This window comes from Lagopus muta, chromosome 5 (assembly GCF_023343835.1).
Source record: "Lagopus muta isolate bLagMut1 chromosome 5, bLagMut1 primary, whole genome shotgun sequence".
NCBI lineage: Eukaryota > Metazoa > Chordata > Aves > Galliformes > Phasianidae > Lagopus > Lagopus muta.
In genome coordinates this window covers 28,886,349-28,909,015 of record NC_064437.1, presented here as the reverse complement: position 1 = coordinate 28,909,015, position 22,667 = coordinate 28,886,349, and the positions used below count along the sequence as shown (strand labels likewise).

The 22,667-nt window shown below is 43.3% G+C and overlaps 1 protein-coding gene across 4 annotated transcripts in view; it reads left to right on the top strand.

Annotated features, from left to right (window-relative positions):
- PLA2G4A (phospholipase A2 group IVA) overlaps nt 1-22,667 on the top strand; it is a 107,204-nt gene that overhangs the window by 15,911 nt on the left and 68,626 nt on the right. For 2 of the 4 annotated variants that reach the window (XM_048946647.1, XM_048946643.1), the window contains exon 1: nt 15,538-15,918. The exons of the other annotated variants lie outside the window; for them this stretch is intronic. The gene's annotated coding sequence lies outside the window, so the exon portion shown is untranslated. Of the gene's footprint in view, nt 1-15,537; nt 15,919-22,667 lie in introns of those variants that run through there. 4 annotated transcript variants of the gene reach the window in all.

The window sequence follows — 22,667 nt, the reverse complement described above, 5'->3', positions numbered from 1 at the left end:
CTTTCTGCCTAATCTAGGGTATTTTTTTTCTACCAGCAGCACTGGGTAGCACACAAGGTCAGGTCACATTCTTACCTGCTTCCTTGGATCACCAGTGGCAGTGACCACTCTGAGCCCGTGTGGCTCATGCTCCGTGGCCTCTTGCCATCTATTTCTATGGGCTGTGACACCCAAGAGGCTGAAGCTGCTCCTGATGAGAAGTGTGCTACTGCAGTGAGATCCTGGTGGTGACCAACATCAGCAGGGACCACAGCTTACCTCCACCACTGAGATGGAAGCTGTTTTCTGGTTCTATTTATGTGTTGTTAGCTTTAGCTACAGCTACCTTGGCTTAGTACTGTGGCGTACCTGGGAGGAATTGGACTTGAGCCTTTCTGTTAAGTCCAGGTTTAGCCTTAAAGACTTTTTGGGCTTTCTTAGCTTTGTGCAGGTGTATATTTTTGTCTTACTCTAGCTAATCCTGAGAAACTCCCACAGAAACTCCATAAAAATCCCATCCTCACCCTACCTCAGCACAGAAGGGTGGTGGGTGTTCACACAGCTACTGGAGAGCTCCATGCTGCAGTACTCGTGAACAACAGGATGGACCTGATGGTGAAGAGCCAAAGGTTGCAGGTATTTTGATTACTCAAGTCTGCTGGATCAAAAGCTGGATGTGAAGTTGTAAAGAATTTTTCATTATTTGGCAACAAGTAGTGTATGAAATTCGAAGTAAAGCATCCAAGGAGAAACACTTAACTGTGCATAATCAGTGGTGCAATGCTAAAGCAAGTCATAAGCAAGACAATGTGGAGTTCCCATGATTTGTTTAAATCTTCAAAGCCATAGGAAGAACTGAAGTGAGTTCCTGACACATGAATGTATGCTAATTCATATGTCTATGAATGTTTATTTAGGTGTATCAGTGCTTAGACCCAGCTTGATGATTTTCCAGACACCATTCCACGTGACATCCCTTCTTCTAGGATGGTTACTTGCTCTCCACTGCTTGACATCTTGCTGAGTGTGATCTCTGTTACACAGTTCTGGCACATGGCCAGCATATTTCCAACCAAAGTTTGGATGATAATGATATCTATCCATCTGCCTATCGAGCTGTCTCCCTTCCAGCAAAGCTGTGCTTTGTATCCCTTTTAGCTACAGTCAGCACAGTGACATTTACGGCTTGTGTGTGTTGTGATTTAACCTGTTGGGCAGCTCAACACCATAAAGGGGATTGCAGAGAGAATGGAAAATAAACAAAAAAGTATAACTTGTGGGCTGAGATAAAAACCAAGTTTTATTAAGACAGAAAATGAAGAAGAAAAATGATAGTAGTCATGTAGTAATATTTACAGGTTGCATCCACTGTTTGGTCTCCATAAACGTAAGCAAGTGTTGATGAATTACAGTGGGTGCCATTTATATTTTTATATTTATTTAAGACAAGTGATGCAGAAGCAATTACTCAACACCTGGCAACTGGTGCCCACTCGGTCCCCAAGCAGCAGCTGCCTGCCTGGCCAACTCCCCACCCTTTTTGATATTTTTTTTTTTTAAATTTTTTGTTTTCTTTTGCATGATGCCATATGGGATGGAATATCCCTGTGACCTTTTGAGGGCAGTTGTCTTGGTTCTGTCCCCTTCCAGCTCCTTGTGCTTCCCAGCCTGCACAGCACTGCTCAGCAACAACTGGAAGATCAGTGTTTTATCAACCACTGTTTTTCTCCTAAAGCCAAAACACAGCATCATACCAGACACTGAAGAAAGTCAACTCTGTCCCAGCTGAAATGAGCACAGTGTGCCTGCTGTGATCAGAAAAATCAGATTACACCAGTCCTTCAGACTAACAAAGAAAGAGGCGGCTGAGCAAGGCCGTAGCTAGGAAGCGGTGATATGGATCATCTGAACAAAGAGCCAAGAATAAAACCTGATAACATAGTTAAGCCATTTTTTCCACATGGTGAGAAACTGGACAGGATTGCATCCCATGGAAATACCCAAGATTTGCTCTATTTGGTGAAAATCCAAAATCAGTAGGAGACACAGAATGATGAGTCAGCTGAACACAGGGACTACTCTTGATGCTGATGAGTATTTGGCTGCTAGAGAGGGATGAGTGGCATTGTTAGTCCTCCTGCTGCAGTAAGAGTATTTTGCTAAACAGCAGTGGATCCACTTGTATGGAGAAAGCTCAGCTGGTAAGGATTTCTCTTTTGATTTCTTCTAACGCTGCTTGGTTGTTTTTCTCGCTGTTGGTATTACATGCAATGATGCAGATTGTTCACCATTATACCATACTGATGTATCAGTACAAGGGGTATTTGTGTGCGTGTGCATGTGGCACATCTGGCTACATAGTTATATACTTGCATGGTTTTCTGAGAGCCCAGGATGAAGCACAGTTTGCTGTGTTTGAAACTCTAGACCTAATTTTAATCTTAAATCTAAAGTGCGTAATTTCTGAGGGGTCTGGTAGAAGATAAAATGTCTTTACATTACAGGTTTGCGGAACTTGGGAAGACCTCAGTCTATATGTGCACTAAATATTGCATTATAGGCTAACACAACAGGTGACTGTTGTGGATGAAGAAGCTCTGTGGTGCCGCTGGTGTCAGGCACTGTGGGTGCCTGCTGAAGTCCCACATGCACCTGGGACTTACTGTGCTCATAAAAGGCAAGAGCAGCAATGACAGATCAGTTTCCTGGCCTTCCTTCTCATCCTTTCCTCTTGCATTTCTGTGCAATTACTTTAATCTGTGGCTGAGAAAATGGCACAGTATTTCTCTGATTTGGGAAGGAAGCTCATTACTACACGTGTGTGTACTGTCCATCCGAGGCATTACAAAACTTCAGGAACAGCACACAGAGATGCTCCGGTGTTGTTAAAGTTGGCATCAAAGAGGAACAGCATGCTTGGCTGAACAAATGCTTCCCTATTAAGTAAGACATATTGCAAACACAGAGGTGTCCTTGGCATTCTTGTAATTTTGTACAGCTTTTACCGCTGCGCTAAATTTAAACTGGAAATATTGTTTCCATTTAATTATTAGGAAAGGAACAGTTAGGATTTTCATCCTAATCTTTCCTTGCTAATGACCTTCCATATCTTCTGGGCAGCTAAGCGCACTTCTTCTCTGATACATTACACACATCTGAAAGATGATTAGAATGTACTTTGTGCATTACATCTCATCTACTGATTGCAGTTATTCCCAGTGAGAAAAAAGGGTACTGTGTGGACAGTAGGAGTTGGTTACTTCCACTCAAGCTTTTCTTCAATTTCAGGAAGCATGTCAGCAGGAATGAATTCGCTTTGGCAACTGGTGTTTTCTGAGATAAAAAGCAAAAAGCAAGGATTGTTAACCTGGGTTTCAAATGTGATAATTTGGAGCATCGAAGATCTTTGAATCATTGCTCAGTTCTTAGATACAGTTAAACTTCTGGATGTTGTATGCCGAAGGAAGAAAGTCTGAAAAAATTACGGTTAGGGCAAAAGAGTCCTATTGCAAGTTGTCTGTCTCTGTCTTTATATCTCTGTCTATATCCATGTAGTGAACCAAATTTTAAAAAATTCATATGCTGTTTATGCCACTTAAGACCCAGGAAAAGGAATCCATGTGTGACTGTAGGCTTCCCCCCTCCGCCTTCCCTCTCTGCCCCTCCAAAATTCCAACATTCCTTTTTAAGGGAGTTTTGCAAAACTAGTGGCTGAAGAGACAGCAGCACATAATAAAACAAAGCTTGAGTAAAACATTGTCAAAAGGAATAAAATTGAAATCCTGCCATCTCAAGTCCAAAACTACTTGGAATTGCTATAGGCAGACAGTGGGCTATGTAAAGTAGTAAATAAAAGGTAATCAATAACAATGATTTACTTACAAAAGCAAGTATCCAGTCAATTGTACTTAATGAGTTAGTTGATTATCTGTAACTGAATGCTAATGAAATTTGGGACGTTCACAAAATAAGAAAAGTCATGCTTTAGTGAGGATTATGATTATTTTTAAATGAAGAAATTAATTATTAGTGGTGGCTTCAACGAGATGGTAGTGTATTCTTTTAAATTTGTGGCAATATGGAGAAGTCATAGACTTTAAAGATGTAGTAATACTTCATTATGTTTTAATTCTTTGCTGTTTTTAGGCTTCAGATAGATGAAGTGTTACAAACATGTCTGTGAAATGACAGTAAGTGGCAGGAAGTTGTTAGGTCAAGAAGGCACCAAAGCAAACATACAGTAACTAAATAGCTGAAGAAACTGGGGGAAAAAAGATATACAAAATGAAATTCAGGATGGGAACCACAGAAAAGTGCAGCCAAAAGGAAATCATCTGAAACAAACAAACAGCAAACAACAATAACAACAACAACAAAAAAAAAACCAAAACCAACAAGAGTGAAAGATAGGAATAGGGAAAAAATTATGCTACTGAAATTCTGGTATAACAATTCACAGCAAATTGGTCAGAATTACCCAGAACAGCCCAGTATGATTTTGAGGTTCGTCCCATCATGTACCAGAGTGGAACATAATGTTACTAGTGCAATTATATCCAGATTGTGGCATTCCCTTCTAAGCAGAATGTGCCTGGGAGAAGTTGAGAGAGAACCCAGAAATAAAAAAGATAAGTGGCTGGAAGGTTTGGGTTATGAGAGGATGTAAAAAAAGGTAAATATACTGCATAACTTGGCTAAATGACAACTTGCTGGACAGCTAACTGTCTGCAGACACTGGAAGGGCATATTCAGGAGGATGACAGAGCAGTTTCAGGTGTCTTTAAAAATAACAGGCAAAGTAACAGAGGAAACATTTCATCCGGATGAGAGGACAGGCTCTCTTAACAGTGATCTCTCACAGGCCACCATGTTCTCTGGGAAACGGTAGAAATGATCTTGAGGATGTTGAATGAGGGATGAGGAGGTGGCAGCAAGAAGCAAAGCAGGCACAAAGGAGAGGCAGAAGAGGGGGAAGAAAAGCAATGTCTTGTTCTCTCCTCTGCATAACCGTGGCCGGCTGTCGTGCCACTGCAGTCCTGGAATGGATTTCAGGAGGACAGATTCCCGCAGTGCTGGCTCCATCTACAAGAGCCATTCCAGGCCTGGCATGTTTGAACGATTGATCTCAGTGACTGAGAATTCACTCAGTCCTGCTGAGAACATGCATTCCATACAACTGACAGTGGACTTTTAGTTAGCAGCACACACCTTAATTGACTTTTCTCAAGTGACTGGTAGCGAGGATCCACTAAGATGCTCTAATATGAAGAGACCAGAGGGGATGCATGCCCATCCAGAGCAGTCAGAGCAAGAGATGTCTGCAATGGCACCAACTAATTGGGCAGTCATTTCAGCAATTATAATATTCCAAGTCTGTAGGAATTCCTTTTTTATTCCCAGTGGGCCAACAGAAGAGAAAACAGAAAGTTTGAGAACAAAACTGGGAAGATGCAGAGTGGAGTAGTGGCTAATGGCTGACAAATTTGTTCAGTGACCTTGACCTGATGGTGGTATTAAAATACTTTCTAAGGAAATATACTGAGGAAATTGGTTGTTTGAAACAATTAATGGCCTGAATGAGTAGCTTGCAGCCTAAGGGAAAACTTAAAACCAAAGACTTAGTAAGTTAATCGTTAACAGTAGTAATGTTTTGTTTTCAACAGTTTATTATAAGAAAAACAGTGTTTTAATGTCATGTCTGAGAATTGTTATTCAAGCTTTAGAAATTTCTTCTGGTTAGGCTTGCCTTGGTTTGCACATACAGAATACAGAATAAACTTGTGTGGGAATACAAGAATTAGTTCCCCTGGGGGAGATGCACAACCCCATAAGATTTTTAATGAATGCAGAAGTCGGCCATCTATGACCAATTTCAAGGCAGCCTTTAAGCATAAAATTAAAGCAACGCATATGCTTATGTTTCCTTGACGTCAATGGGCCTTCAGCAGGCCTTAAGAGGTGTCCTGATTAGCAAAGCTTCCATCAGCTCCTGCTTCTGCTTATTTAAAACTGGACCTTAACAGGAGTCCTTAAAGCCTCGGTGCCATTTCAGGTGGTGGTACTGTTCCACTCTATCAGATATACACACAGTGGAATAAAAACGCAATGAGAAGTCTCAGAACTTCAGAAATTCAGAACCAGAGCTATCTAGAGTATTTGCTGCAAGTTTTTGTACAGGTTTCACACCATCTTCTACACTGGGAGCTTGGTTTTGGGATGTACACAAAGCTAGTTCTGCACGGGGAGAGGCAGCAGGGAAGAATTTTCCATTCATTGAATTAGATGTAGTCCTGCTATGTGAGTAGGGAGAGAAGAGGTAGCCAGCAAGGAAGCACAGTTCTGTTCTGATGAGCATAATGCTAGAACAAGTTCTTTGCTCTTGGCATCAAATTAGAGGTGGTACTGATGGAAATGATGCTGAAGTTGCTGTCGAGTCCAGTTGGCTGTTTAGCAAGAAGAGTTCTGCTTGCTAAGATTTGTGCATTTCTGCTTGCTGATATCTGCCAGTTCATGTAAGAACAAAAGAAGAAAGATCAGGGTTTGGAAGTGCCAAAGTGAAGGGTGCAACAGCCGTTGAGAGACGTGGTTTCTGCCCAAAGGGATTTTCTTGTGCAGCCTTTGCAAGTGCTGCTATGCAGGGCTCTGCCAGAGACGAGACAAACTCTGCAGGCACCTCATGCATATGAACCATTCCGCTCTGTTTTAATTTCCGCTTCTTTACTATTATAATAACTTGCACTCTCGATTTTCTTGTTATCAAAACCACTCTTCATTCCTCACAATAAAGAGAAATGCTGTCTGCCCACTGTTCTTCTCATGCATTTCATTCACTCGATTCCCTCTCCAAGCCTGTGTCCTTCTGCCAGTAATGAGCTTGTCTAGATGAAACATCCCAGTGTTTCCCATATTAACAAAAATATTGTTTATACATCCATCTTTAATTGTTTATTCTTTAGTTGCTTTATTTGGCAGCTTTGCAGGAGTAAGCCCTGCTTTCCTGATGGTAAATATGAGGTTATGTCCCCTAAGATAATTTAATTTGGGAACATAAAGAACTATAAGGAAGCGTATTCACTGGAGACTGAGGTGTTTCACCCACTTAGTCATTAATGAAAGGGATTATGCCTTGACAGAAAATAATAGTAACATGCTCTACTAATTCCTGTACAAAGTTTGTTTTATTTGGCAAATTGTGTCAGTTCTTTTCCAATAGATAGCAGTACTCTGAGGGGCAGGGAGAATAACCATGAAGCTGAAGGGTGTTCCAAAAATTGCAACACTATTCTCTGCTGCATTTAGGCAATTTTTTACTAAAACAGGGGTTTGCATCCTGTTCTTTTCCAGGCAAGAGAGCAGTTATTCTGGTCTTGCTGACATTAGGAAGTATTACTTTTCAGAAAGGGTGGTCAGGCAGTGGAATGGACTGCCCAGGGAGGTGGTGGAGTCACCGAGCCTGGGGGTGTTCAAGGAAAGGCTGGATGTTGTGTTGAGGGACATGGTTTAGTGGGAGCTATTGGGAATAGGTGAATGGTTGGACTGGATGATCTTTTAGGTCTTTTCCAATCTTGGTGATTCTATGATTCTATGATTCTATGTTGAGTTAATGCCCTAACACTGCATTTAATGGCTACAGGTGGACATATCCTTCATGTATTTCTCTGATCTCCAGGTCTGTATAGAGTAACAAGAAGATAGCCAATAATTGTAACAGAAATGAAAGCTCTTTGGAGGAGTGATCCCATACAATTTTCAGCTTTATGGAAGTATGACATAGTTTGTGCTAAGTAGGTTCCTGTCTTTCGGATTTTCTCTATAATCAGAACAACCTGACGGTGTAAGAGAATGAGGGAAGGTACAGGAAAATTACCTGGAGTGTGTTTGTAACTGTCTGACAGAGAAAGCAAATCAGAAGATATTCTCTAGCCCCAGGCTCAGAGACGTGAAATGCATTTTTTTCTTGCTATATTGTGTTGTCCTGATTTGTCTGCAGAAGCAAAAAAAGTTTCTGCTGCATTGTTTGTTTACCAGCAGCAGCTGTCTGTGTTGATGGCTTCAGATGTGTCTTGGTTTTACTTCCATGTCTCAGCTCCTTCTCACAAATCAGATTATCAGCTTGTTATTGTTGCTGTGTGTGATGATGTTGGTAGCATTTGTTAGTTTTAATGTGTTCTAGTCATTTCTGGGAACAGATGTCTTTCATCATTAGAGTGCTTTACTTTGGAAATAAATAAGGGAAGCATTCATAGCAATACATATAATCAAAGTCCTGGATAAATTTCCTAAGTATCAACTGAAGAACTCAGCTTACAAATGTTGAGAGGTCTTCAGGTTTACTCTTATTTTTGAATGCATTTATCCCTTTATATAACATAAAAGATGGAATGGTTTCTCCATGTGAGATGTGTAAGTCAGTACAATCTGTGTGGCTGGCCCTTGATCCCCTTTTCTTTTTCTCATATATTATGGCAAACATTTGAGAACAGAGGGTGACATGTTTAACTTCAAGATGATCTATTCCTTAAAGCAAAGCAAGCAAAAAAGCCAAAACAAAAATGCAGTTTTCTCATTCTGCAAATCATAGAATCATAGAATCGCTCAGGTTAGAAAAGATGTTAGAGACCACTGAGTCCAACCACAACCTGCCCACACTATGTAAATGTCATGTAAAAATTACTTTGTGCACATGATCTTCTTTCTTCCCAAACTTCAGAATCTGTTGGCTGAGAGATTATTCAATGGGAGACTTATTTTTGATTACTGGATGCTTGGTACATGGTAGTATTTGTACACAAAGGTTCAGCTACTCTAGAATTATTTTGCAGTTTCAAATTCAGTATACTGAGCAGTCTTAGTTTCCTTGTGATGGCTACAGAACTGTGAGCCCCACGCTCTTCCTGGTAGGATGAATCCCCATTGAATTTAACTTGTTTTACAGAGCGTTTCTTTGTGGTTAGGGGACATTTATCCACTTTGCTATTGTCATAGTAATATAGATTTAGGACACGGGGGGACGAGGTTCCCTGTTATATGTAAAGACTCTGTAACGGTAGCCAGGAACATTGCTGAATCTCAGAACATATAAACCATGCAGTCATTTCTCTTTCTCATGTAGTTTCTTGTACGGCCTTTGATGCAAGTATTTTAAGTCTATGGACATGAGACCAAAGAAGTGACATTCAGGAGAAGGAAGCCAGAGTAACCCAAGGAGATGGAAGTAGATTATTTTTTTTTTTTGGTGTTGTTTTGTCTAAATTCCTAGCTGGGGGGGCATTCCCTGGAGAGCTCCCTGCTCGATCGCAGCAGGAGGAAATCTTTGGAAATGGCATCTGGGATTTTCTCTTCTTCTACTTTTCCTGTATAATTCTGATTTGGGTGTTGAACCCCTTCTTGTGGTCACAACAAAGGTCATTGATTTTAGTCAAAAGAGAAGCAGAATCAAAATGAGCACTGTGAAAATAATAATCATTATTAATAACAACACAGACTAAATTGGAAATCTCTTTTTCCAATTGTTTTTAAAAAGTTCATTTTTAAAAAATTTCCAAATTTCCTTTTTTAAAAATTTCCAAAATGTGTTTAGAGTAACAGGGAGAGCAGGGAAAGCTGAAGGTGAAATACTCATTGAAGGGGGACAGCTGGGAAAATATTTAACCTTTTTATCACTGTTCTTTGCCACTTTCTTAGCTGCCTGAGCAACAAGTTACTGTACAGCAATAGCACTACTAACAGAACTGTGGTAATCTGAGTAAAAAAGACATTTCTGGCATACTTTAAATGTTTAAATAGACCTTACAACCACAAAAGAGGAAAGATTATTTTCAGTATTTTAAAAGGAAAGTTAATGCAAAAAGTGACAAGTTTGAGATTTGCTTACAGTGCTGTGATACAGAAGTGGAAATTGCATCTTAAATAATACACTGAAAATACATTGAAAAAAAAAAAAGTAAGTGTAGCAGAAAGGCACTTGTTCAAGAGAGGAAATGGGCAAGTTACTCTTTAACTGAGTGAAGAATCCGAATGAAGAACTTGAATAAAGTGTGCAGAAAACTAGTGACCTACAATGGAAACAATAGGAGAGAATGGTTATTATGTGGTAATTTTCAAAAGGGCCAACAAGGTTGTTCAAACACTACACTGAGCTTCTTAACAGAAGTATTTTATCTCCTGAAAAGTGTCTCTCCAATATAAACTGTGTTTATTATTATTACACTGTGTATATTACGATATATGGGTTTATTTCATTTTTCTTGTGATACCCGTGTGGGTTCTTCCTAGAAAACTCCACTGTGTCACTGAAGCCCTTGCCTTCCCCAGGCATATTAACTCCAGTACAGTGAGTATCTGAGCTGTTCCATACTGCCAAAGTTAGAAAGTTATTAATAAAAATACTTTTTTTTTTTTTTTTTTTTTTTTTTTTTTTTTTTTTTGCATTGTGCAGAGGTGTTGTAAGTCTCATTGCACACAAAATGCAGAACAGAATAACCACTGAGTTTTGCAAATACTTCCTCCCATGTGTAGTGCCATTTGCTTTATTTGAACAACTTCCATGAATAAAAGTGTGCTGGCAAGAACATGACTGTTAAGGGTGGGACATGATCAAGTCCCTGAATGCCCTATACTTATGTTCTGGTTCTTGCTGTGATGAACAGAGCACAGCACCACTATGCACTCCTCTGCTTTTCACTGATATGGCCTCCCAGACTCTTAGATATTTTGCTTTGAGTACTGTGAACCACTCTAATGTAAAGTAGTGGGATTGACTTCTTGTGAATGCCCTTAATTCAGTTTTTTTTCAGATCACAGTCTTCCTTAGTTGCTGATTTTTAGGTTACATTCAAACAGAACTGTACAATTTCTTCCTGCTTACACTGTCTTTTTCAATTTCTTTCAGTGAATGTAAGATGTGACAGGAGCACTTAAGGATGACAGCAAACAGTAGGAAACCTACATAAATTAATTGCATCCTTCTTTTGTACAGAAGAAGTCAATGAGATTCCTACAGTGGAGTCGTTCGTCAAGGGGCAAAATTAGAGGGAAAGTCTCAGTAAAAGAAGCTCAGGACAGGTTGATAACACAAATATAAGAGCAGCTCAAGGGTATTCCTTCAAAATGATTAATCAGTGGCAGAGAGGAGCATATTACATTATTTCTGGTTCCAGTACAAAAGAGCACTTAGGTTTCTGCTGGTGATCACTGATGGAGACAAGCAATGGCGAAGAAAGAAGGTGGGCAATTACAGCCAGAACAGCAGATCTTTAGAGTGATGAACTCCATACCACTCAGATGTAAGCTGTTGATCAAATTATTTTCTTTATTTCTTTTGGTCTGCTGCTTCTTTTTTATGACAGGTTTTTGTTTAGACTCAAGCAGCTTTGTTGACTTCTACAGTATAAATAGTACTTTGGGGTATACTTTAATCCCAAGTTCAGTCCTGTATTAATCTCTTTTAAAAATGAATGTTCTTAAGTGCTCCTACTGTAAATATGATCAGCCTTAGTTGTATAATTATTGTACTTTGTTGGCAAATCATGTGATTTTCCTGATTTGTTTCAGAGAAGCTGCTAATACCATAAAGGATTTTTAAATGATGCAAAACTACCTTGAAATGTCAACTGCTGTGAGATTACTTCAACTGATCTAGTTGTTCACAGACCAACTATCAGGAGCATTGTGCTGGCCCTTCAGCTGGCACTAATTTGGAGGAAATCCAAATGCCATGTCACTTTGTGGCAGATGTGGCTGTTCTGCAGCTCAGGGTGTACTGTGAAGCACAGCAGTTGTGTGTGCAGGAAGGGGATCAAAGAGACTGAGCCAGTACCTTCACAGGGCTGATGTGTGGTGTGCAAACCTCAGACAATGGGCCTGAGCCCATCAGGAAAGGTATGGAGTGGATATTTGGAGAAGCTAGTTCCCCTCGAGGGAAGGCTGGCGGCAGCAGGGGTGGCCCTGAGATGCTGTGCTGCCTCCATCCTTGGAGGTTTCCAAGTCCTGACTTGATCAAGCCCTGGGAAGCCTGGCCTGAATACAGAACTTCCCCAGCTTTGAGCTGAATGTTGGACCAGAATCCTCCTGAGATCTCTTTCCAGCCTGAGTTATCCTGCAATCCTACCATTTTATGAGGTCAGACATTACAGATATAACAGCAGACAATTACAGAGACTAACTTCTTCCTAAATATAAAGGTTTCACCCAACATGCTGTACTTCAAGCTCTCAGAAGATATTTCAGGATTGCAGCATCAAGACCTGCTGTTATTTCAGCCCTTCGTGTTTGTTTCCCTAACTGCCACGGGTGACTCGGCCACAGCCTGAGCAAACCACCGTGTAGGTGGAAGAAGGGACAGAAAGAGGGGCTCTGCCAAAGCACTGGGCACCTGAGTAGAATTCACTCTGAGTCCAAATTTTCCTCACTTGCAGCGGAAAGTCTGCCAGAATGATTTGTTATTTTTTAAGTGTTGAGGAGGAATGTTTGTGTGTGGATATGAGGGACTGAGTGCAGTGCAATGAAGAAATTTCAGTTTTCCACTGTGACAATGTGTCTGATAAATTGCCTCAGAGGAGCCAAGTGGAAACCTGGAGTGCATGTGTTCTGCAGAATGTCTGTGATAAGAGGCACTGGGATGGCAGCTTCTAGCTGTGAGTCCAGCTTTAGCCAGGGATCCAGCTCTTCAGATTATGCAACTGATAAGCAAATAGCTATTTATCATTACAGGCAATCTTGGAGACAAGGGTTACATCCCCCCCCCCCTTCACCCTTTGGTGTTATATAACACCTTTTGGTGTTACATATAATGGATGAAACTATTTTTACCACAGAAAAGCGACATTTTGTCTCTGCATGGGCAAGCATTTGTCACAGAGGTCCCAGGGAGGTGGAACTGGAGGTAATCCTTCAATAAATGGAGTTTGTAGACCTAACCAAAGAGTGATATATATATATATATTTTTCTGATGCACCGTGAGGTGTTTGTGACTAAAAGAAAATTCCAGGTTTGTGTTAAGCATCTGACAAAATATCCCTTTTTGTTTCCTTGGATGATTGTTTGTCCTGATATGACCAGTCTTGCTTTTCAGTGGTTTTGCCTACAGTTTTGTCTGAGCCTTGACGCTCAAGAGCAGCACACTTAAAATGCCCTCTGTAATTTGTCATAGCTTCCCTTACAAGTCTGCTTCAGAAAAGACCTTTGTCTGCTTGGTACTTCACAATGCCATTCCCACACCCTCTAATTGCCTCACTGCAGCTCATGGCTTGTTTCCACTGCGGGCCACGCCAAGGGCCGATTTGCCACCGTCATAGGGAGAAGCTGAGAAGGTGGCTCTGGGTCTGAAGGCTTTGGCCAAACACCTCCCTCCTCCCAGAGACAGAGACGAGTCAGGCCGGGGAGGGCAGGACCTTGTGGGGCGTCCTAGAATGAACGGCAGCATCAGCAGGTAGTTGTTAGTGGGCTGAAGTAGTCTGAAACAACAAAATAAAAACCAACAATACTCTTCACATGAAAGAGAGTGGAAGGAGGTTTCCTAACCCAGTTAATTCAGACATTGTTTGGCCAGGCACCCACAAAAGATTACAAGGATGTAGTGGGGTGAGTAATGGGCTACCATGTAGGGGGTAGAGCAAGGGAGCAGGGAGGGTATCTGCTCAGCTGGTTTGGTCACAGGAAAAAAAATTACAAACTCTACCATAATTTTCTTGAAGAAATGGGATGAAGACCAAAAATAACTTTCATAATATTATGAGAAATAACAGGAACAGTCAAAATGTAAATGAAAGCTTTTCATTTCTCCTGTCTGTCAGAAGAAACAGGAATTTTTTCTCCCCTCATTAGTCAGCGCCTTATCAAGAGTCTGTGTTGCTTCCTTGGGCAGGGAAAAATCAGTGTTGCTACTGAGAACTAAATGGGGGATTTTCAATGGAAATCCTGGAGTTCCCCATTTGTTGTTGATATTCAGAACCATACCCTGGCAGTAACATTTTGCATATATTTAAAATGTGAGATTGGAGATGAAATGTGGGCTTGGCACAGCCTTGGGACAGGTAATGAAGCCTGTGGGCAGCGTGTGGCTTCAGAAGCTTGTACATTAGCAGAGTGAAACCATGCCAGGGTGGAGATGTTGGGGAGCAAGTCAGGTCCTTGGGAACAGGACCGTTGGCTCATCCCAACATGTTGGGTGCTGATGATGACCTCTGAGATGAACACAGCTTCTGGGAACGCTGCCTCTCCAGCACTCTGCAGGATGTGGTATGTTTCTGCAGCAATTCAAAACAAAATTTGGACAAGTAGATAAGAGGCACCTGGTCATACCCTCAGCTTTGCCAGCAGGGAAGAGGGAAGAAAGTAACAGGTTTCCTAAGAGCAATCATATTCATGCCATCTATCATTTCTACGTGTGTCTTAAGACTGTTACTGAGCTCTAATGACATATTCTGAAGTGTCCTTTCCTATCAAAAGATACAGTGGAGGATGATCTTCAGAGAGCAGTTGTTTCGGGAGTCAAAAGTACCAAATAATGACACCATAGTGGGTTTTCTGTCTTTTTCTGGTTAGTGTTCCCTCAAATATGCACAATGAAGAAATGGGTGAAGAGGCTGTCCACATCAAATAAGTGCTTTCTGAGCTGGCAGTCCTGGGGCTGCTTTCCAAACACAATCTTGCTCTTTTTTGTGACAGTGCCCACAGGACAGCACTTTCCTACCATGCCTTTTTTTCCTTACAAGATGAGACAGAAAACGAAGTTAAAAGTAATGGTCAGAGTTGCTCAGCTCTTGCAGTGCATCATAGCAGAAGACTACTAAGATTATGGAGAAAATGAGGTTTCTGCCTGGCATTGCTTTGTAGAGAGGAGTGGCTCATTTTCCCCTAATTGTGGCTACCAGCTTGCTACACTTCTAGGAACCTTGTTAATAGGATCTGAATGCTGCCTACTTACCTCTCACTTGTGTAAGCCTAATCCTTTGGTTTTCTGCACTTTGAAGCATTCAAGGCATTTTTCTCCTTAATCCACTCCTGCCTTTTGGTACCTAAGGAAGAACAAGCTTTATGGGGTACGCTGAGGCCAGTGCTGGGTGAGCAGCAGCTGAAGCCTGGGAGGTTCTGCTGACCCACGATGGAGTCCACAAACCCAAGTGGGACATATATTTTTTTTAATCTCACGATAATGATGCAGCAAATACTTACAAATGTACATTAATATGCTTCACACTACATCATTTTAAAGTCCTTTAAAGAAAAACAGAACAAATATGGAAGAGGTATTTAAAGACATTTTACATCTTTGCAGAAGTGATAGAATTAATGAAAACCAGTGCGTTGACATTAAAACTGGCTCAAAGCAGTCAGCTGCCTCCACGAATCCCTTCCTCCCCTTCCTCCAGGAAAGACCATCGCACACACCCAAAATGAAGAGATATGAGCTTGATCTGCGCCAGATGAGGTGTAGTTTGCATAGTGCACAACCGGGGTGTATTTCAGAGTCAAATCTTTTAACAATACTGAAGCGTGAGGAGCTGCAGCCTGAGAAGAGCAGCAAGAGGAGGGACTCCAAGTGTGCGTGAGCCGCATCGTCCTCGTGAGCTTCGGGCCGGCGGCAGTGAAACCCGGGCTCCACAGCAGAGACGGAGCCCGGGGATTTCAGGGCTCCCCACCACGCAGCCGGCAGGCCTGGACGCAGCCTGGCACGGAGCCACGCGGGCCCGACCGGAGCCTGGCGTGCGATCCCCGGCTGCCGGTGCGGGCGGCTCCAACGCGCCCAAAACCCCACAGGCCGCGGCCCCGCGCCTCGCACAGCCCCGGAGCTCGGCTCGCCTCCTTAAGAGCGGCGGTCAGCTGACAGCTGGCGCCTCCTCCGCCGCGCGGCTGCAAAGTGCCGAATGCCCGCAACGCGGAGCGCGACGGCACCCGGACCGGCAGGGACCGCCGAGCGTGCGGGACATCGCGCAGCCGTAAGCGCCTCGGGCCGCGCGTGGGGGAGCGCGGGGCACCGCGGGGCTCGGACTGCTGCGAATCGCCGGGGAAGAGATCCTTCCCGGGATCCGAAACCTCGGGGGGGGCGGCGCGGAACCGAGCGGGGCGACCTTCGCCCTGAGTGGGGAGCGCGGCGGAGCGGAGGAGGGGGACCTCGCGGGGCTGTGCGCACGCACGTGGGAGGAGGGAGAGCGGGAGCTGCGTCACGCTCGTTGCTCACGCATCCCCGGCGCGCGGGGCGGGCGCGCAGCTGTCCCGGTGCTGCCCGCGGTGAAGGCTGCACCGAGAGCTGCTGTGCGGAGCTGCAAGCGGCGCTCCCGCTGCACGGAGGCGTCGCCGCCTGCTCGCTGTGCCGCCCCACCCCCTGGGGCCGGCCCGAGGCCGTGCGCTCGGCTCGTCTCTCCGTTAGGGAACGGGTGTGTGTGTGTGTCCGCGGCGTGAGGCGCTCATCTGCCTTGTCCGTGTACCGCCGTTCTGCCGCGGTCGTGTTTGAAGACACGTAGCAGGAGAGACGTGGAAATGCTCACTCACACCTGAGTCGCGCCACTCCATCTCCTGGCGGCGGTGCTGCCCGCTGCCTTTTGGAACAGACAAAAGGGGAAAGAATTCCGATGTTATTGCTTCACTGAGACTGCATACTTCGCGTCTTTTGAACTTTTTTTTTCTTAGCACAGTTATCCTAAGGTGCCCCTCCTGTATTTTCTCAGTGCTGTATGCAGCTTTACCCACTGCCCTGAAACTGCCACACCGAGGTTCTGCAGCCCAGCTGTTTGCCTTAGGACATGTAAATCCAGAGCACTGCGCTGGTCCTGAGCTATGCCTGCAGCCCGGGCCCTGATCCCTGCTGGCTCCCTCTGGGGCCTTTGCAGCACCAGTCCCGCGTGGCCATGTCTGCCAGGCACACAGCTCAGGGATGGTTGTGTGTGAAGGCACCAATTGGTTATGGCTGTGGAAGCACTGTCACTGCGTGTGAGCCAGCTGGAGATGATCTTCGCTGTGGGACTGGAGCTGCCCTTGGTGAACTGAGCTCGTGCTGAGAGCAGGTCACTGCCTAGCATGGGCTGGAGAGCATCAGGGGCAGGCTCGTGTAGCAGCCAGAGAAGGATGCGTGTCCTATCCTGCACATGTCTAGGCAGGCATAGGAAAGCTGTCCATACAATACAGCAGGTACTCAGCTTGCTCCTGGTGCACACAGAGCTGAAGCCCACCTGCTGCCTTTTGGCTGTGGTGACTTGCTACCAGGCAGCTGACCCTTAGTGTGGGTTGGGGCTGAGTCCACAGCTGAGAGATGGGAGAGTGTGTTCATGTTTATTTCCTACCTGGTACAAAACACGGTGGATCAGTCTCCTTATCGTTCAGGACGGTGTCTGAAGAACAGAGGTGACCTTGGGGGAGCAGAAACAAAGTTGTGTCTAAGCACTTGCTTTGTGCTGATGGGAAAGTCCACATTTCCCATGGTTATTCTGAAGAGTGACAAATGCCAAAAAGCACATGCGCCTTTTCCTACAGTTCTGGTTACATTGGTGTTTGAGCTTCCAGACAGAAACTGGGGGGCTGATCACCAGACATGCTTTTAGACTGGGTTTATGGGCTGGCCTGCCGTTATTTTGTTCTCCTCTTTCTAAATAAGAGCTCCTCGTCATCCCTGGAAGGAATTTTCTCTACTTTCCTGGCTCACGGCAGCACTGGCTATCATGCTTTGAGGCAATGAACTCTGTTTCTGTGCTTCCTATCCCTCGGTGATATAACTTCATCTCTCCGGGCTGAAAAACAAGATTCAGAACCTGCTTTAGTAATGGAAATGAGCTCATCTGGGTTATAATAATGTGATGTAATAACAGAATGCTTTGAAACTAACTCTTTGTTTATTTTGTTTTTTTCTTTCTTAAAACTGTTATTCAGACTTTCCTAAGGGCTTTCCTTTGCCTCTTACCTCAGAGAAAGGATAGGAATTTCCTGACCGTGTGGACTTCCAGTAGCCTGTGTGTCAATGTCTGGAGCAGAATTACTCAGCCCATAGTACAGGGATGGGTGGTGGGCTCGAGGCCACGGACAGTGCTTTGCAGGGGGCAAACAGCAGCAAGGAGCTGTATGCCACGAATGGCCAGCCTGCTGCTCTTGTTTTTGTTGCTCTTTCTTTAATGTTTCAATAAAAATATGAAAAACAAAAAGGTTTTATGGCATACGTTAGCTATACTGTGTGTTTTATACATGGCCCAAAACAATTCATCCTTACTCAGTTGTGGGGAAAGTTGAAGTGATTAACCAACATTTGAGCTTCAGCTTGAGTTTTATGAATGAAAAGGATTGTGGTGATGGTGCAGAAGTGCTGGTTGACTCTGCTTAGAAAGATCAGTGAGTCATTCATCTTACTGGTACTGCATTCCATCAGATGTTTTCTGTAAGAGTAAGGTTATGGTGTTGGTCAGAGTGGGAGCCCATCTGCTCATGCTGGCATGCACTGTGATGGAAACACACAGACATCAGAGCTGATGTGTGAGTGAGATGGCCAGACTCTTCAGGTAATCCCTTGAGGAAGTACATGCAATCCCAGGGTTAAATTAGTATCATCCTACAGCAGGTATCCACACAAGTTATGTGCCATGAGTGCCTGCTTCTCCCTGTGGGCCGAGGGCAGACGAACACTTGTGCATGGAGTTAGGTGAGGGGAATCCTGTGAAGATTGTGCACGGTGCTGCAGGCAAGCCCTTGTTTCTCAGTTTTGATGTACAAACTCTTTGGAACAGATGGTAGTGTTGCCACTGCTGCATGCTAGGACTAAAAGCAAAGAATGTCATGCTTCTTTATCTCTTGGATAGCAAAACTAGTTGGGCAGACATTTTTAGTCTTAATTACTAAACTGAATGTTGCTCACTGTTATTTTTCACCATCGCATGGTGAAAGGACATTTTTTCCTTCTCCCTCTTCTCGTCCCTGTACTGCTGTAGCTCCCATCCCGAAAAGTACAGATTCATGAAGGAGACACTTAGCTTCCACATATGGAAGTTCAGAGCTGTACTGACTTTGAACTTGACTCTGTCGTACTTTGTGTGTTTCTGTGGTTAACTGTTAATGGGCCCATCAAATTCAAGCTGATATTAATCTCATATTTTCATTAAATGATCTCAGCATAAAACACTCAAACTTTTATTTGTTTTCCTGTGAATAATATCTAACTGTGCTTTTATCCTTAGCTAAGATTTGAGGGAATGTGCACTCATTTTAATAAACTATCCTTAACGATTATTAACTTTTTAAATATGTGTTTGCATGTATATAAATTAATCCTTGTGTTCACAGAATCACAGAAACACCAACAAGAAAAGACCTATAAGATCACCCAGTCCAACCATCCACCTATCACCAATAGTTCTCACTAAACCATGTTCCTCAACACAAAATCCAAACATTCCTTGAACACCTCCAGGCTTGGTGACTCCACCACCTCCCTGTGCATCCCATTCCACTGCCTGACCACTCTTTCAGAGAAACAGTATTTCCTAACATCCAGCCTAAATCTCCCCAGCTCAGTGCAACCTCCCTTCAGGTAGTTGTAGAGAGCAATGAGGTCTCCCCTGAGCCTCTTCTTCTCCAGACTGAACAACCCCAGCTCCTTCAGCCGCTCCTCATCAGCCCTGTGCTCCAGACTCTCACCAGTGTTGTCACCTTTCTTTGAACCCGCTCCAGGGCCTCAATGTCTTTCTTGCAGTGAGGGGCCCAAAAGTGGACACAGCACTCGAGGTGCGGCCTCACCAGAGCTGAGTACAGGGGGACAATCACTGCCCTGTTCCTGCTGGCAACACCGTTTCTGATGCAAAACTTTACAGACATTGTGTGATACATATTTATACGCACAGACACAGATCTTAAGACAGTGCATTTATTTAAGAAGTGCTCATCATGGCCCTCAGAAGATTGCATTTTGGAAGATGTGCATGGCAGGCAAGACTAAGAAGTGAAGGTCAGAAGGGTGGTGGATGCAGTTGTGTGGGCTGTGCCATTCCCCTTGGCTAATTGAATTTGCCAGGCTGTTAAACAGAAAGATCTGGCTTTTGGAAAGCCTGGTGGGGTGGTTTTGTTTTGTTTGTTTGTTTTGTGTGTATTCTGTAGCCGTGTGCGTCTCCAGGATGTAGACTGTAAATGGGACTTAACTACTAGAACTATATTTCTCATTCATTTAACTTAGTGTGTTGTTAGTTATGCAGTAAAAACAAATGCCCTCAAGTAGAATGTTTGGCTTTGGCCTTAACTGTAGTGGGAAAGCAAACAACACTCCTGTGTGACTTCTGCCAGACACAGAGAAACTCACCGTAGCCGAAGCTGTTGTTTTGCATGCTCTGTTAGAGACATTGTGCTGCTGGCCTCAGCATGCAAAAGTATGCAGAATCAGCAGCTGCTGTGTAACGTTGCCATCCTGTTGGAAAAAACACGTGAAAGCTATAGTACTTCTGGGGGAAAGTGACACTACAGAGCCTTGGAATGCTATTAATTAGGACACTTCTGGCTGGTACTCCTGTGTGCCATCTCTTAAAAATAGTCCACAACAGAGAATTGTAAAGGGATGGCTTTTGATGCACTTCTGTTCTTAAAAGTTTCATGGATACGGATGCCTATGTAAATGAACATCTGGAATAGCGATGGTATCTTGACCTGGACAATTGCTGTATTATATGAAGCCTGCCATTGTCATTCTGTTTTGTTTGGATCCTTTCTCCTTAGGCTACAAGTACTTCCCCTTTATCTTTTGATAAAGGCCATCTTGTTACGTGAAGAGATGCTTTTTCCTCACATAAGCAAAGACCTGCAGCTATGAATCAAGGGCAGCACTGGTGAAAAACTTGGAGACAAATGAGAATAACTTGTACAGCATCTAATGGGAGGATTCAAGGAAGCAAATCTTCACTTTACCTCTGGCTTATTTATGTGGGTTTGTGCAGTGTCTTCACAAAGGATACTTGCAGTCTTGTATTTATTTTTTTTTATCAGGCTGTGCAGGGTTCCTCTGGGCAGCTGATGTGGTGTGTGGGCTGGCAGGACTGAAAGGAGAGCTGGAAAGTCATTTTCTAATGGCAGGCATTTGCCCATCCCTTGTATTTCTGGTGTTTTCCACTTTGAAATGCACAAGCTCACACAGACCTTCTTGGTAAGAGGCTGATTGCATTTGGCTGGGACATACTGCCACAACAATTTTGTTTTTCATACTTGGATTCCTTTTGGTCCAAGCATTCCAGATTTATGAACTTAATGAGATCTTCAACTCTCCTGTGGCTGAGTGAGTGTAGGTTTCATTTTTATAAGAGAATTTTTGTAATACGAAAACAAAGTAACTTTGTCGTGGTTAAAGTCAAGTTTGGATCTGTAGTGTTATATCGATGTGTGGCTTTCTCTTTTTGTTGTTGTTTTTTGTTGTGTTACTGAGATTCTTCTGTGACTTAGAAACTTAAATATTGGAAAGCGTGAAAAAAATGTTTGATATGGCTGGAGTAAAGGAAGGCAGGTTTTGTTGCTTGCAAAACTTACTTCACGTTTACTTGGGGGGAAAAAAAAGGAGGCTGAGATGAACCAAGCTTGGCTTTCCCCTCCAGTTCCTTCTCTTTAAAATGGTGCATAGGTATGTCTGTGGTCAGCTGTGGCACAGAGAGATGCTTCTGAAGGAAGCTGAGGAGAATTCTGGCTGCCAGCTCGGTGCTGGGGGGATGAAGGCAGTGCCTGGGCTCTTTGCCACAAAGTTCTGCTGAAAAACTTGTCCCTGGAGCTCCTTTATGCTATTTGGTTGGCTGTGTGACCATCTCATTTCTTGGCATTATTCCACGTCCATAACTGATGGCCAGAGGGAGACTGACATGTGATGCTCTCTTGCCAAAAGGAGTGTTACTAAAACTGATCTGGTAATGATAGCTTTTTGCTTTGGCAAGTTGACATTTTTTGACCAAAAACTTCTTTGCTGAAAAGTGCTTGGACATCTTTGCTGTGTTCATTTTTCTGTTGTGTAGTTTGTAGCTATCATTTCAGTAAAACGTAGACACATCAGACAGCTTTAATACGCTGAGAATGGAGCTGGTGAGGGAGGTTCTAAGTCCCTGGTGTCTTAAGAAAACAGTAAATGAATTGTTTAGGCAAATTTGTAAGAGCGTAGTCATAGTTCATGCAAAACTCTGCTGAACTTTCTCTGACTGAACAATCTTGATGCATCAGAGGTACAACAAGAAAGTCCCTCTTGTGTCCCTGATTTTGCAAAGCAGTTTTAACAAGAGGATATGTAGGTTTGGCGTTTCTTCCTGAGTTTGATTGCTCTTAATTATTTTTTTAGTCATCATCTGTGGCTTCTTAGTGAATTAGGCAGTATCGCATTCCTGTAGGCCAGCCCTGTTTAAGGTCTGGGTACCCAGCAGTTAGTTCTGTATTTCTGTTTTGAAACCGCTGGCATTGCTAAGCTCTTAGTAGTGGTAGAATCAAATTGCAGTGAGGCCTGGCATATCTTGTGATGGCTTATGATAAATAAGAAACTTTCCAGCATCTATATGAAATCAAAATACGATTTTTAGTTCCAACCTATATGCAAAGCCCTGGTTGATGATGGTATGTGCACATTCAGGATGGCTCCTTCTCTCAAGGTTTGGCTGCATTGTTAATGGTAGCACTTGAGATGGCTGTCTAAAAGTGAAGCAGGCATGACCCAGTTCAAAACTTTCTTAAATCAGCATTCTTAGTGTTGCTCCTCTGAGCT